The sequence below is a fragment of the Sitodiplosis mosellana genome, unplaced genomic scaffold (assembly GCF_009176505.1).
Source record: "Sitodiplosis mosellana isolate CC-2019 unplaced genomic scaffold, AAFC_SMos_1.0 Smas_scaffold_30, whole genome shotgun sequence".
Taxonomy (NCBI): Eukaryota; Metazoa; Arthropoda; class Insecta; order Diptera; family Cecidomyiidae; genus Sitodiplosis; species Sitodiplosis mosellana.
In genome coordinates, this window is record NW_022595272.1 from 3,598,762 (window position 1) to 3,616,155 (window position 17,394).

Genomic DNA, 17,394 nt, shown 5'->3' on the forward strand with positions numbered 1-17,394 from the left:
TACATGCAATCAGAATTAATATTGTTTCACATACTTGATTGGAGCACACAAAATGCTTAGCAGATGCTTTGGCGAGAGCAAAAACTAATAAAAAACACACACACATAATATCGTCAATGAAGGACCGAAACATGAAATCAATTTGTCTATTCTAAAATATTATTAGATTTGGGTCGTCGCAGCGGAAAGCGAACGAATTAATTCAATTTTCATAACGACCTTGTTCTTCATTTAACACACTTGGGCCCAATTAGTTTGTAGGTTTCGCGTATCGAATCGTGAATTAACCCCAAAAACAACGAAGACGATCGAAACTTTCAAGTGGAGTAAGCGAAGAAAAACGCATTTCAAATGAAAAAAATTGACCTTTTAATTAGTGCAAAAGCATGATATGGACAAATGAACAAAATTCGACGTCACGTAACAACATAAACGTCAATTGCTGTTCTGGGCTTCCTCTTGAAACTCCAGCTCTCTCTCTCTCTCTCTCTTGCTCGCTCACTTTCTCATTCAAGTAATTTTCTTCCACGAATTTATGGTTTGCATTTAAAAAGCCAATTAAGATTTACGACCATTTAAAAGCAGATCGTTAAATCGACTCTAATGCAACAGTTTTGTTTTCTTATTATGTGTGTGTGTTTCCCTTCTGTCTTGAGGCCGCGCACTGCTAAGAAAAGGTTCTCATCGAAATGCGCGCAACCGGAATAGAAGAAGAAGCGAACAGAAAGTAGGAAGAAAAAAAAATCGTCCCCGAAATATTGGTCGATCAACTGAAGGCAGATTGGGTTTGCGTGTTAAGCGGCAACAAAGCGACGCAATCAACTGAAGGAAGACATTAAGAACAGGAAAAAGATTTTCAAAGTGCCTCGAAACTCAATAACTATTGTACGGCTTTATTTTGAATGTGAAATAAGAGCAAAAAAAAGGAAAGCGAGACTTTTGTGAGATTTATTTTTCTCATATTCGATATTGGTTAACGGAAAAATTACATCATTATCGCTTTTCTCCGCAGTGCACGGCCACTGTCTCTCCACTTCTCTTCCTCTGTCGTGTGCAACTGTCGTTAAAAAAATTCGTAGCAACGACGGAAAAATCTGTTAGCTTAATTGGTTCAAATTAGCGGCACTTGTGCCAAAACAAAACCCAGAGAAAAGAACTGCTGCACACAAGATTAAAAAACCTGCGCGCACATTTGTCAATTCACAATTATCTCATTGACTTATGCATCACCATTACCATAAATGCAGGAAATAAATGACTGTAGCGGTTATTAGCAAAAAGTCATTATCGAAAAGAGAAATGAAGCCTCGAATACTTCGATCGATGGATTTTTTTTTTTCGCTTTGAAAGTGTGTTTATATTCATTCTGACATTTAGTTATTATCATTCGTTGAGTTTTATCATTGGTTTGTCGTTTTTTTTAATGGAATGCAAGCACAATTCGTGACTACTGGATTAACAATGCTTCGTATTTATCGCTTTGCTTTGTGTTCTCATTCTAAAACTTATACAAAAAATGGATTGGATTTTGCAAATTTGTCTGCGAAATGAGGAAGAACAACAAGCGAACTGAAAGTATCGAAAACAGCAAAAGGTATTATTATTGAAGAGTTTGAAAAAAACGTTCGTCACATAAGCGAACCGGAATTTTTTTTTTTTGAAAAAAACATGGAACAAGTTCCAAATAAAGCACATAATTGAATCTTTTTTTTCTTTCTTCGTTGCGATGTTATCGCTTCAAACGCGTCGACTGGTCGTTTAAAATCTGAATACATCAAATATTTCCGATCATTTCATGATAATCACTTCTGGTTGACGAACTGTGCCAAAAACACTGAAGGTGGTCTCACCTATTTGTTTCCCCATTCAAATCGGCTTTTCTCAGCTTACAACCGAACAAATCGATTGAAACACTGACACACGCTCCTAATTATAATATCAAAATACAAATAATGGAGCGAACCCAAACTGCGAGAAAATACCAAATTATCATATTAATTATATAAACAAAATGACTTTAGAAAATGTTTGACACATAGATTTCTCTGAATATTCCCATAAATTGATAAGAGATTTCGTTATCGCTGCCCATTTATCTGGAGAATTCCTTGGTGATTAGTCCTTCGGCCAGAAGACGACGACGACGACGAAAAAAAAACAACGACCGAACTCTGGTGATGCGTATAAAGAGGCCGTTTCACGTCGACACTCATGTATTTTATCGTTTCTAATTTTGATTTATGCAAAAGAATTTTTGTTCGTAATTATCTGTGGTGCGTGCAAGAGGATTTTGGTTTTTTTCTTCTTCTGTTCTTGTCATTGTTGTTGTCTCAACTCTTGACTAGGAATCAAGTATTTTTATATTCATTTCATTATTCAACTTTTACATTGGCTTTGAATTAGCTCGAATGCACTTGACTTTAACTGGTATGCAAATTGAATTATGCTCAAAGATATTTTAACCAAAGGCAAATTAAATTCTCCGCTCAACATCATCAACATTGTTTCATTTATTATTTATTGTAAACAATTGATCATGATTTATAAACTCGTTGCCGATGTGTGATAGAGATTGGCTGACGCAGAAAATGCGTACATCTCAATGGATATTGTCAAGGCTGCAGCCATAGCCAAATGAGACACATTATTGCGTATCTACGGGTCATGTCCACTTGAGTACAATGTACGCACAATCGGAATTTGTTGCTATGCAACCAAGCTAGAGTGTAATGCAAATTTCTCAGCCGCCAGGCGAATGTGCCGTGTGCCGTCGTAATGTTCATCTTTCATACAAACTAACAAACACTTCACTTTTCAAGCTTCAATTAAATATAAACCGCATGGTTGTCCTGGCCGGTGCGCATGAATCTATTGTTAATGAAGTGATTTTGCATAGTATTTTCGTGCGATTTTCATTTCGAAGCCAATAAATAATTTTTACGATCCATTACATACTTCAACTGTGCATAAATTTTAATTGCGCTAATTGCTCGACAGTGCGTTTTAAATTGAAAATCACTTTGCATGCCAATCCAATCCGTTTATGTTACGTTTTTGTTTAATTTCATTCTTGAGCCGGATATTTTACAAGCGTGTATTCGCAAGTGTGTATTATCTTGAAAGGTAATTTCAACTGAACCATTTATTTTGTTTCAAATCATTATTGACATTCGATTTAAGTGCAATTAAGATAAGCCATTGCATGGAATCGGGCGAAGGCAACGGTAATCTCGTAGTAGCAACACAATCATTTATAGCCGTCGATTTCACGGTACAATTGCAATAAAAATTGTAGTTGATTTGATTAATGGATTACTCAACGTTTATTTTTCCCCGTATTGTTTACACACGACGACGACAATGATTGATCACAAAAGCCTATCGAATATCGCCTATATCTGCATCTCCCGTTTTGCAATTTTTAATCGACAACGTTTTCTGTTTGTTTCGATGACGACTAATTGAATTCAATTCAGAGGACACACGAAACAAAAACAACGACAACAACATGTACACAGAGAAAGTCATTAAATTTTATTATGCGAGTGAAAATGGTGATATAATCCGGCTACTGTTGGTCACCATTGTCCACCCAAAGGCAACACAGTCATTTTTTTTTAAAATAATAATGCAATTTTTAGTCGATTTTTTTTTCTTTGCCCGGTCAACATTTGCATATGGCATATCGAATAAAAACACATTGTCATAAGTGAGTGAGTATGCATTAACTTGGTAAATTATCAATTAAGTACATTAGTTCAATAAACAAAGGTATTCGATGTTTTGATGAAAACGAGAAACAAATTGCACATTGTACAATATGGTTGAATCGCTATAAGTGTCAATACAATGCATTAAACCGATTGTGTAATAATAATCAATGGAATGTGTGTGTGAGAGAGAAAGTTCGAATCGAAACGGAATATAAAAGATTTCGCGAAAAAAAAATCAATTAAATGGAGTTTACGTGTCGTTTGGTACACAACATTAAAGTCCGATTAATTGTTTGGGCGAACAAATTCATAATGAATGAACGTCATTTAATGAAAACATATCGATACACAGAAGCAAAAATGCCAAATGTCGATGGTGGCGACAGGCAGTTGGGGGGAAAATGAGCATCGTTTTTGAAACAACACTTTTGGTGTTTGTTCTCGAAACTGTATTTGAAATCGTGCAAAAAAAAAGTTCCTCAAAATAGTTCAGCACGTGTTCGATGCAACTGAATATGATTTCAGTGTTCGATGGAACAGTACCGATACAAGCACACAACGAACTGTTGCTGTTTTCGATCTAAATTAAAACCATCGTATTTTTGGGGAGTTTTCCATTTTATCACAAAATATGCTCCCATATTTTCATACGAGATATTGTTGCGGTAGCAAAAACTGATTCCCAAGCAAGTGTTTAACAAATGAGATTATTTCAACAGCAACAAAAAAAAGCCAATGGGTTTATTTATCAGCCAGAGAAAATTAAAAAAAAACACACCATAATTTTTAAACTTACATTCTTTTTTTCGGTTTAGAGCCTCGACTAATTAATTGCGCTGGAGATGTGTTGGTCTTCGGCTGCAGTGTGTGGCACAGTATTGGGTTGGTCGCAAATTTAGTGTTCCAAAAATTCCCGTTTTGAAAATTCCATAAATCAATGCGAGATAAGAATCGTCGATGCCAATGCAACACAATTTTCCATTATCATTTTGCTGATTCGATAAAATTTGCTGCGTTCGCATCGAACTGAAAACCACATTTAGTTTATGTGAAACTCTCTCCTTTTTTCCCTTTATATGCACTGAATATAACTGCAATACACCTCTTTCTCTCACTCTCTCTCTCTCTCTTTCTTGCTCTCTATCTTTTTTTGCGTTTGGGCCGAATGTGCGATCGGGTAAGAGTATGAATTGTTAATGTAACGGGCAGAATAATGAAATCTTCAGCCAACCAAATTCACTTTGGCCAATATTATTATACTACGTGTTTTTTTCTCTCTCTCTCTCTCTCTCCCGCTTTCTGTTTGGGTTTTCGCTCAGAAAACTATTTCGATTTATGTGCACAATTATTAGAAAATATTCCGGTGGGAGCTGGCGACGACCAAAATCCAGATTTACGAACACAGAATGTGTCCTGTTTGCAATACACAAACTTGCACTGTAACACACTGGAATGAAACTTAATTTTACACAACACGAAACTTCATGATTAAGTACACACTCTCGTTCGCACATACACACAGTTTTTGGTGCACACTGAGATTTGTATCAGTTGTATGGTGAGCAGGGACGATAACGGCGAGCTACGACCATTCTGATACCCGTTGATATAGTTTGTGACACAAAATACGCGCTCTTTTTATCACAATCTCTCTCTCTCTCTTGCTCTGTCTCACTTTCGCTTTGTTGTGTTTAGTTTTTGTTTTGCTGACAATGTTTTTCGTGTTCTATTTTTTGTTCTTATTTCAGATTCTTTCAAAGCAACTTCCAGCCCTGTCACGGTCACGGGAATTGAGCAATTTTTATCTATTCCACAAAAAGCAAAAACGAATAAACTATCATCTAGTGCAATAAATGAGTGTTTCTTGCCAAAATTCCCAGCTATTAAGTATTAACGGGCACTGATTTACAAATATACCGACAGCAAAAGTGTCGTGTATAACTCGTGTCTGATCGTGTCGTATATAAATAACTATATTGCAAAGTTAACTGGAACATCGGAAGATTGTTTCAATTTTGTTTCGTTCTTCTCGGGCTTGTCTATTCTGTCGGTTGGTCGCTTTGCTAATTTTTTACTTGCATTTCCAGAACTTTCATCTCAGTCAGATGAATGAACGAAACACTCACACACACATCCACTCTGTATAGTTTTATGTACAATGACTCCCTTGGTGGACACTTTGCGTATCGTATTTTGTTGTCGATGTTGTCATCAAGTTAGGTGAAGAATGCACAGCTTCAGCCACACACAAACAACACTATGTACGTTTTGGCGACAAGCAATTTCCTTGTTTCAAACAAGAATTCGATAACCGACCGAACACAACGAAATCGGAGGTCCTGTGCCGTTCAAAACGAAGGCCACATTCAGCGAACGGGTTATCAAAAGACAAGATGAAGACACAAAACCAAAAGAGACACAAAGTATGTGTAATGTTCAGAGCGCGACGCTCATATTGCACAAAATATCTTAATTTGAACTGCTTTTTCAACGCTGCTTCTTCACTGCAGATCAGCGAAAATTCCTTCTAACTTTAACGATGCCAACCTCAATTCGTAGCGAGCATTGTGCTCTTCGTCTCAGTTTTCTACCACAGCAAACTGTCTCTCAAACACTTCTTCTTCTTTCTTCTATTCTTTGCAATTTTCGCTAACTTAACTCATCAACTTGTACACTTGGGCACGTTTATGCTATGCGCTTGACTATCGAGATAACAACGGAGCAAATACGATTTTAACTTTATCTCTTAGAGACTGTTATGCAATGCACACACATATGCGTAGTTGTTCTGGCTTCTGTGCTCTTTGGATATCGTCGTCGTTGTCGTCGTAGTTGTTATTTTTTTTTGTTCTATTCTTGTTTGACTTTTTCACCAAAGTATTGTTTCCAAGTTTGTCCACATGGAATACAAAATCGATTCTATTTCAGAAGCAACGCAGAAGTCGAATGTTTTTTTTTCTCCTGGCTGTGTGCAATATTCCTGTGTGAAAATTCAAAGTTCGCGCTACACAGTACACCAAAAGCCAATGAATCGGAAACACACACATACACAGCGCACCCAAAAGGCAACAAATTTACTAATAAATTTCTCTTAACCGGACACTTTATCGCTTAAAACTGCTTTTCGTCGTAAGTCTTGGTTCTTTTTTTCTCGGGTGCTGTTTTGTCTCTGGCAAAATGTTTCTCGTTCAATACCACATTCAAAATATGAAAAAGTTTCGATTCAACGGTCGCTGTTCTTTTTTTTTCGTCTTCTTCTCTCTTCAACGGTCATGTGTAGTTCACATGAGAAGAATATTTCAACGCTTATTTAAACTGGATCGTACCAGCAATTTTGAAGCTGCGCTCACAAATCATCAAACCGAATGTACGAGTGGAAGAAAAAAAATTTCGTTCGAAAATAAACAAAAGTCACGCGAAACGCTCTGGAGCGACACAACATGACACTACGACGAAAAAAACCAAACTAAAAATGGTTTACTTTTTCAAAGGCCAAGACACACACAATTTTTTTTTCTCTCTTTTTGATTTTCAACTGAAAAATCAGGCGTGAGTGCATTGAGTGTGCGGTGAGGAGAGGAAGAGTGATCGGTGGTGTGCGTCTCTTGCTCGTTCTTTCTCTGTCTCTCTTTTGTTCGCTATATTGTTAGTGTGATGTGTGCGCTGTGCGCGCGTGTGAACCGTGTGTACGAAACAGCAAGCCCGAAAAATCGAACAAAATGAAGAAGAAAACATAATTTTTTTTTAAATTACGAATTTGTATACAAAACAACAAGACGAGAGTGAGACGAAACGAAGGAAGAGAAGAGCAACAAAACGAAAAACATCGAATGACGGCACTTAATGTATGGGCATAAAAATGTGAACACATTGCCCGATCGACGGTTTTGTGTGTAGTGGAGACGAGCGACGTATGCATGATCATAAACCGAAAATCAAACAATCACAGAGTGTGTACACAGTGTGTGATTAGAGTGGATACTTTTTGTTGTTGATGTCGAAGGAAAAGAGTCATATCCGACGCAATTTTCGGCTAAATTACCATGAATTGGGATAGGCATTTGAAACGCAACTAAGATTTGCCTATAATTTCCTTTTTTAGTCGAATTGTTTATGTCGGCTTCTTTTAGTTTTGCTAGCACTTTCATAGCGTGCATGCCGCTGGATGCATTTAGGAGTGGTGCATCCTTAAATCCGAAATTCTTCGGAGGCTAAAAAGCGTCGATCGATGGATTTGGAAAAAAAGGATTCTGACATCGCCTCCAGTCTATTTGATCGACAATATGCACTGCCACACCGAATATTACGTGTTTGACGAAGAGGAAAAACGCATTACATGATGACGAGCTGACGATTACAATCGGCACGAACAAAAAAAAACAACAACAACAGACGAATAACAAGGAAAAACATAACTTTTTCCATGTTCTCCCTTGTCCGTTGTCTGTGTTTTTCAGTTTATTCCTCGCATTTGGTCGTGGTCATAAATGCACATTTCCAACGGCCATAAGAAATCAAACATAAACAGCGAACAAACCGTTTTTATGCCGACAAAGCTAATCAACATTATTACAGCAAATGATTACTTGCGTGAATTCAAGACTTCCAGTTGGTAGCATGCATCGTATCGCAAGGATAAACATCGTACACGACCAAACGGAATGACTGTGGCCGTCAAGGGACTGCAAACGGTCGACATCGAAGTAGCATCATCGGATGCACAGAGTACACAGAGAGGAATGCGCAATAAAAAAAGAAGCATCAAAAGTACACAGAAGACACACCGGAGAGAAAGAGAGAAAAAAGACGGAGAAATAATGTACTGAACACTTGTGTGTCGATTCACTTCAATCACCCAACAAACACCTGTCTCAAATCATTTCCCAACGATTTCGATGCGGTACGAAAAATCGGCTTCGCTTCTGAATGACTTGTTGCATTTTTCTTACACACTTGGTGTTCGTCTTCTATTTTTCTTCGGTTGAAATTGAACCACGAGAGTTCATCAAGATGATCACACCGACGATTTCAGTGTCTGTCACGGGTGATCGACAGGCAATTCGACATTTTTTCTCCGACAATGCATTTCAACGTTGAAAATAGATCAAGAACCAATCGGATGCATTGATCGGCAATTCCAGTGATTGTACTTTCCGGGGCGAAAAAGATCAAATAAAATAGAGATGGGCATTGATCGACCATCAAAAAGGAATATTTCATTTTCACCTCTCTCGCCGCCTGTCCATCGCAAAGAGAGTATGATTGCGCTGTATGCACTGTGCGCGCGGCACAATCAAGTGAAAGAACCTGTGTGAGGCTTAAAGGATTACCATTTTCTATCTTGCAGTCAATTACATTTTTTTTATCGAAGTTCAAATAGAAATTTATTGTTTTTGATCACTTTTTCCGATTCGAAGTGAATCTTTTCACATTTTTTCAACGAGCAATTCGATTCGATTGGGAGTTTTTTTTTAAATCATAGTTGCTTCAAAAGAAGCGATTCGCTTAGAACAATTCGATCCCAATGTTCGACACACAATCAAACGACTATCACATTTTTCATTGTTTATTATTATTGAACACGTTAAGGATCGTTAAGCGAATCATATTCGATAAACGTTTCGAATGAAGAAGAAGACGGAGAAGATGGGGAATCAAGAACACACTCGCTAGATTTATTGCTCTTGTACATTTTACAACTATATTCGTCGTCGTCGTCGTCATCGTTTTAATCATAAAGAAGCCCTTTTTCCCATTTCAAAAAGAGAGGATTTTAGATAAATAAATAATGGGTTGATTAATCACTTCATCAGTGAAATTCCTCCTCTTTCTCTTTCGTTCATTTTCGGTTCGACGCATTCGAGTGCAGCGTAATCGTCCGAATCCATGCTGTTTATTGTGATTAGTGATAATACATAATTCGGACTCTGGCCGCCAATCGATATATTCTTCATTTATCCATAATTTTTTTTTTCTTGATTCATTCTTTTCGTCGTTGAAAAGAAATATATTGGTTCATGTACGTAAATGTGTACATGCATTCATGGAAATCATTTGAATTGAGCGTTACGATGCGAGAACAAAACAAAAAAATAAAGAAATTATGATAATTCACTTGGTGAAGCCATTGTTCAATTGCCTTTGCATATTCACATGGAAGGAGAAGCAGCAGAAAAAAAAAATTCTAAATCATTAAGTGTTTGATGGTTGAGACGACCTTTCTCTAGCCATCGAGGCCATATTGTTTACTTAACCGTATGGCCTGTTCTCTCATCGGCAGCGAATACATATTGAATAATTCTATTGATTTACGTTGAGTGTAACGAATTCGAGTAGCTACCTGGTGTGTTTGCATGACAGATATTAACGATCCTCTCTCAATTTTTTTTTTCAGAGAAAAAAAATAGAGACGAGAAAAAAAACCACGCGCACTCAATAAATGAATTTTGACTAATTTTCTTCCGTTCTGTTCGGTTTCGAAGAGTAATGGCTACACTGATTACTCTGTGTTTACGTCCAAATCAACAGACTGAAGTATAAATCAATCTCCAAATATATCGATTGTGTGTGTGCGCGCGTATCCGAGTGCGTGGAATGCGAAACACAAACATAACAAATGGTTTGGATCGGTTTGTCTAATTTTTTTTTTTTGGGCCACCGCAATCAACGTATTTATCATGAATTAGAGTGAAAAATGGGAGTAAAAAAGCAGTTTTAATCGGCAAAAATGTGCGTGTGCCGTTACCAAATGGTTATGAATTCTCCATAAATTGAACGAAATGATATGCTCTGCCTGATGGTGATTCAAGAATTTCAATTTTCAATCATTTATGAATAATAATATAATCGATGGCGAAACAACACGAAATCTAACGGCAACCGTAAATGACCTACGGTCTTGAGATGGAGATTTTTTGTCTTCGGTGATTGTGTTTTGCCGCTGACGAAATGAAAGCACAACAAACACTTGTTATACCAAAATGAGAGAAAAGTAGCAGCAGCCGAAAAAAAAAATCGATCGTAATGGTTTAATTGGGAGCAAGCGAATTGACAAGCGACGAAACAAGATGTTCAGCGAGCTGACGACAAAATCACATTTGCATGATACAACCATCAGTAATTTATTCACATTGAAGCTGCCGCCATTTTCGTCGTCGTCGTCGTCACCTCTTTCGCACTGTTTCCAAGATCACTTAGAATGCGACTCAAATCGAAATCGAAATCAATATCAAAATACATTCTGAAATGTCATTAGTTATGTTGTGTGCGGTTTTTTCATCAATCTTTTTCCATTTTCTGATGTGGTTGTTTCTTTTTTCGCCGTAGCAGATTGAGAGAGTGCCGCACGTTCGATGGACTTTTCACATAATTAGAACATCAATTTCCTTTATTGGCTACATTTTGTGTGCGACAAATTTTCAAATTATTCGTCGACATTTGATGCTCAACGCACATTCTTCATGTCAAGGCATTCTATCAGCACACATTCTTCTAATGATTTCAATTCATTCGAGACCAGAGGCAAGCAAATAAGATGAACGCCGTTCGTTTTCGGCCGAAGTTCTCGGGCAGAGAAACTTTGTTCGGTTGAAATTTATTCAATTATAATTGTACATCGAACATATTATGGTTCTGGCGTGATTCCCTCGGCTGTGTCAAGAAAAACCGGCAATTGGCTGATGACATTATTGACGGTCTAATGGTCAGGCGCTCTTTATACGCTAACTACAGGCCATACTAATTACTATCATTAGCGCAGAGTTTTTGCGTTCAAATACACGACGGAATCGGAACGGAAGTTCTCTTCTTCAAATCATATTTCATATTGACCTTTCGTATCTTCGTGCTCTCAATAATCCCATGTGCGTGCACTTCGATGAGTCGGTTTTTTTTTAATCACGCGATTTGCGGCATCCACACAACAAGCCACATGTTAATTTCGTTAAGCATATCTGACCACAATTACGAATAGACAATTTCCTTTTCTTCCTCTATTCAGAAAAATCGAAAGGCAAAGAAAGCGCTAGAAAAAAGAGCCTTCGGCAGGGATAAAAAAAAGCGACGAAATTTGATGGGCCTGTGAGAACTTATCAAAAATTTAATCACTTTCCGATCGGACTTTTTGATCTTTATTACATCAGATTTATTCCCAGTATTTCTCCTCTAACTCCAAAGCCGTTTTTTTTTTCTCTCTATGCCATGATTTGATGTATCAAACGCGACCAATGGAGTAATCGAAAACAAAAAACTCACAACATTTAATTGCCTACCGTATCTAATACCAATCAGGAACCGAAATTCATTTGAAATAATGCTTAAAAACAGCCGGGCAAGACGGGCTCAGTACGATTTTTTATAGCATGGGCATCGATGTCGAAAATGCATTTCAATTGGATCATAAAGAGTTAGAAATCAACAACAAAAAATCGAAATCAAATATGTTTTATGGTTGAAATGTATGATGGATCAGAGTCAAAATTGATGTGAATAGCCAAGCCGCTCACTGCTGCATTCTCGACGATGAATAAAAAAAAACAGACATCGAATAAGGAACTAAGAATTTGGTTGGATCATTTGGTCTAATAGATGCAATAATGAAATTAAACCAGTTTCTGGGTATTTTTATAATCGAGTCGTGGGCTGAGGAGTCTAACGAACGAAATTTCCACCGAAAAACGGGAAGTGTGTGTGTGTTGCATCTGCAGCGACAGCATGACCTTCTCGAACGACGCTTAAGTACACATATTTAGAATCCATATGAAAATAGTAATTATACGACTGGAAGAAAAGACTCCAAACCATGCCCGAAAAAAAGATGATCGTAATTACAGAAATGAGGAAGAAGGAGCCGTCGTCGCCATATATTGCCCTAAGTATAGAGTACGAATAGCGTTATTAAAAAAAATGCATCCAGTAAGTGAAATTATAGCCATACTTATGTTGAGATCAAACGCTTCGAAACAAAGGGAGAATAGAATCGAAATGAAATTAAGAGAAAAACACATGGGCTGCAGTGCAGCGCAAGAGCAAATAGAATCCAATCCATAAATCTATTAAAACAAATATATCAGCCGGAAAGATGGTGAAATGTGAATGTGTGTGTGTGTGTGTTTTCCATTCCGATTTTCGCTAATATCGATCGATGGACCGGTTCTAGTGCCCACCGAAGGTAGAGAGTAGATTGAGAGATGATTCCCGTAAATATGGTACATAAATTTACGCTAAACAAAATTATTAACGTTGCTGGCTGCAGCGCAGCAGTGACGGTGCGCATCTATTATTTCTATTTATTGATGAACAATACTGTGAGTGTGTAACATATAATTTTGTAATTATAGATTTCCTATTCAAATGGACAACAACTGGCTAGAATCTGTGTTCGATCATTTCTCTCTCTCTATCTCACGCTCTCTCTTTTGCCTCACGTTCATTTTTTCTAGCCATATTTGAGGCGGCCGTTTGCCGTTTACGGCTGAATTTATCTCTTTTGTTCCAACCAATTTGGAATGTTTGATATCTTTGTATCAAGCACGACCTTTTGTTTCCATACTTGGTGGCTGCAGCAAATGCCACTTCAACGCTTTTTTTTTCCACGAGTTTTAAAACAAAAAATAAAGCAACTGAATCGAAAATCTATTTTGATTCATTTGATTTGTTGAATTCATTCGATTAAATATCGATTCAAATGAAAAATGTGAAAAAATTTAGTGCTTTTTAAAAACATCAACGCAGTGAAAAATAAAAAAAAAACGTTCGCGCGATTGAATTCAATAGAAATCATTTGTTCACCTACTCGTTTTGAGTCATTTGTAATCAATTAACGCGCCAACAGAGTATCATTTTCCATTCAACGTGCATTAGAAAACGCATAAAAAATACCGTTCTCGACATAAAATGCAATGAAAATGGTGAAATCTGCGCGTCATTCGCTCTGTCTCTGTTTCTCTTTCATTTTTTTTTATCTCGAGGTCCCATTTTTCAATCGCTACGTTTCAAATCGCTCGTTAATTTCTATTTAAATGCACTGTAAAAAGTCATACGTACAGTGGTATTGATTGAAATCGTCAATTATTATTTGTGTCAGTTGTGTATGCGTCAACACATTCCCTCCCGTTTCGTGCAATCATTGTGATTAAAGGTTGGAAATTATACTGCTTCGGCAATCTTGTTAAAACCGAAGATGATTGAAATAAATCAGCACTCATGCTCGTTTTAATCGCTGTTAATGGCCAATCGATCGTATGGCAGCTGCTGTATGAGTTTGTCTTCTGGTCAAAATGTTCATCTAATGTAACATTGTGCATCGCAATGAATGGCATTCACTGGGTTTGCTTCGAAATTCTAACGGATCACAAGCGAGATGCGGTGGAAAAAATTAACCATATTCAGCGCTTGCACACCATTAAGCATACAACGTGTACAAAGCGATAAACCATGCTAATTAGAAAAATTAATTAAATTCAATTCGCTCACCGATACTGACCCAACGTGACATGCATTCAACGAGCTTATCTGTACTTAATTGAACACTTTTTTTTCACCATTGCGTTATTATTGATTTTTTTTTTCTCGCTTTCCTGTGATAGCTGCGCTGCATTCATGTATGAGCAGATTCGTTTAAATGGCTTAAATGCAGCTCAGCACGCAAACTGATGTAAAGTCGTTAAAAAAAAGTATCATGATTGTGAAATCGTAACGACTTTTGTGGATCAAGACTTTAAATTACACCAAATAAAATGTGTTGATGAACAAAATATGTAACCTTTGTTTTGCGACGTTGGCCATTATTGTTCTTTGTTTGCGAAATCAAAGCAGGCGATATGAAAGCATCCGTTGTTGCTGTTTGTGGTTGTTGGCGAATCAGAATTCGTATGTTTTGGATTAAATTACATAAGCCATAGATAGAGAGTTTTGATTCATTCATTGCATAAACGCCCATCCAACCAATAAATCGCTAAGTTTATCTGTGATTTTCGATTGTATCCATACGAAGTGCGGTGAAATATGATTTCATTGTGCACCGAAAATCACCCAGTCACCGCTTGTTAATTTATAAAACATGTTATTTGAACTATTTCGTTCAATTAATTGCCAAGATTTTGACCTCGAGCACTTTGATGAACATCACAAGATACCACTTTGATCACACGTTGTCAGTGTGAAATTTGACCGAAGCGTTCGTGTTGACGTGACTCTTCAAGTGAAGCTTGATATTTCAACTCTATCTTGTCAGTTAGTGCTTCTGATTTAAATGCAAATGATGGTTTGAATTGGTAAAAATTCGATGTTTGAAGACGAGCGTGTTCGAGTAATTTGTAGATTGTGTTCGATTGGCGAAAACATGTTGAAATTTTTCTAACATTCAATGTTTTCTTCATCTTCAACATTCTGCAGCAAGAACGTGTTCCGAAGCTTCTTGCATCATTTCACAATGTCAACTTCATATGGGAAAAAAAAAACTTTAACGATTTTTATCCATTCAACAAACGGTTAATTGTCGGTTTAAAGTGTCGATGAAGAAGATATTAATTGCTTGTGCAGTTTTTTCTCTCTGCTTTTTCACCTTAGCATCAGATAGTGTTAATTTTATTTTACCGTTTAACACGTCAAGTAGGTATTAATTGATAAAACAAGGAATTTGTCATACGTAATCATGCGAAAAGATCCATGCGATGAGAAAAACGGAAGTAAGTCTGAAATGCGGCTAATACGATCGATGTGTATCGCGTAAATGAATTCATATCGGCAATTGTGTGTTTGTGTCTCGTAAGCTTTACTGTACCGGCGAGTCGGTAATTTATGATGAGATCAAAAAAGATATGACGAAAAATTGATAGTTCGAGCACACGAAGAACCCGTTCTGTAATCATAATCTTATTAAATTGACTTTTTTCGTGTTTGATCATTCGTCGTTAATATTTGTTGTTTCGTTTGTTGCTCTCTCCTCATTCACCATACGGTATGAATTGTCATCGTAAAGAAAGCCGATGTCGAAGAGTTTGGAATTTAAACTGAATTGTTTTACCCGTTCGGAATATGATCGATATACGCACGAATTCTTGTATAATGGATTTGAACGAAGACAGTTTTTTTTTTCGTGTTCTTTCTCTCTGAAGTGGAATGTAAAGAAAAGGGAACCGGTTCGTGTCCAAATTCTAGAACAAAATCAGAGCGAATGTATATAATAGACTCATAAAAATACAATATTTTTCTTCTTTATAGAAATAGGAAAACGGTTGTTAATGTCGATAATATTTTGTCGTTCGATTCCAATTCATCTGATACACATATGAGGCCATGAGACTTTGTCTCGTTGTGTCGTTTTTTTCGGAGCGAATTCGATGTCTGTATCTTTTTTTATGTGACACTAAACAGATTATAGAAAGAGATTAAAAGGTCTCCGGACGTGCATTGCGTATGGATTAGCGAAACATGGCCACATCAGAGAGAAAAAAAGGCTGAATGATATGCACTAAAATATCATCATTTCTCCTTATCTCATGATGACAATTTTCGGATTGTATTCGGATCGGTGTGTGTGTGTGTGTGTGTATAATCTTTGTGGCGGCAAACCACATGCTTGGAGAAAAGCTGAACAAACCAACAAAAAATGTGTCTCCGAGAATATAATACAATTATATTAATAGAAGATGACAGACATCGAAAAACAAATAGCGCAGCCACAAAGAGTAAGCATCCCCGAATCAAACCGAACCGAATCGAAACAAAAACCAAAGAACACTTTCTTTTGATAAGTTAAATTGGTCTATTATTTCACCGTCGACGTTCCTTCCGTTGCTTTCTCTCTCTCTCTCTGCTCATTTTTGAAATGGATGCTGCTCTATCCTCCATCAGGTTGTCTCTTCTAATTCTCTCTATCTGTCTGCTCTCATTTCATTGAGATATCGGGGTTTTGTGGTTGCGTTCGCATATCTTTATTAGTTTAAGTAACGACGGAATTTCGTTGTGTGATTTACACCAAGCAGAATGGCCAAGCCAACCAGTCAATGCGGTTCGAATGTTTTATTATTTATACGCGCCCGGCCAAACACATACTTTATCAATAAATATGCTCTGAAGAACAAAACAGAAAAAAGAAGAAGAAGAAGAGTCAAAACCCATTCACGCATTACATCGGCGCCTTATCTTTATTGGTTTTGTGCGCCGTCTTTTTCGTTCAACGCATCATTGTGGAATGCCGTTGAGCCTTTTAGTAGTTTCAAGAGCAAATGAAAATCATAATTTATTGGATATTTTGTTATCTGAAAAGCGATCATTTCAACTTTATATTATGTTTATCACGCAGTGTACAGTGTACACTATGGCCAAGCGAGTGAGCGACTGAATGAGAGAAAAAGAAGGAGTGCGTAGCATCTTCGACTTTGTGTTGTGTTTTGTACACATGCTGCGTCCTTTCTACCGAAGCGCGTCAGATAACCGAAAATATAGTAATTTTGACACTTGAAAGCCAAATTAACGATGGCTGCATTGTGACCTGAATGGTAACGTTGACCAAAATATACCGAAAAATGGATAAATAAATTTGATATCTTCATTGCATTCCATCTCTTCATCGATGAAAATTTCCGTCGATATTGCTATTGGTAGTAGTGATATCATTAGTGCGCTATCGATGCGTCTTATGGCCAATTCAGATGGTGAATCTATAGCCATTATTTCA

At 37.1% G+C, this 17,394-nt stretch overlaps 1 protein-coding gene across 3 annotated transcripts in view; it reads right to left on the bottom strand.

Annotated features, from left to right (window-relative positions):
- Positions 1–17,394, bottom strand: part of LOC129569021 (irregular chiasm C-roughest protein-like) — a 112,106-nt gene that overhangs the window by 24,627 nt on the left and 70,085 nt on the right. Inside the window, exon 1 of one of the 3 annotated variants that reach the window (XM_055447403.1) lies at positions 4,510–5,334. The exons of the other annotated variants lie outside the window; for them this stretch is intronic. The gene's annotated coding sequence lies outside the window, so the exon portion shown is untranslated. Of the gene's footprint in view, positions 1–4,509; positions 5,335–17,394 lie in introns of those variants that run through there. 3 annotated transcript variants of the gene reach the window in all.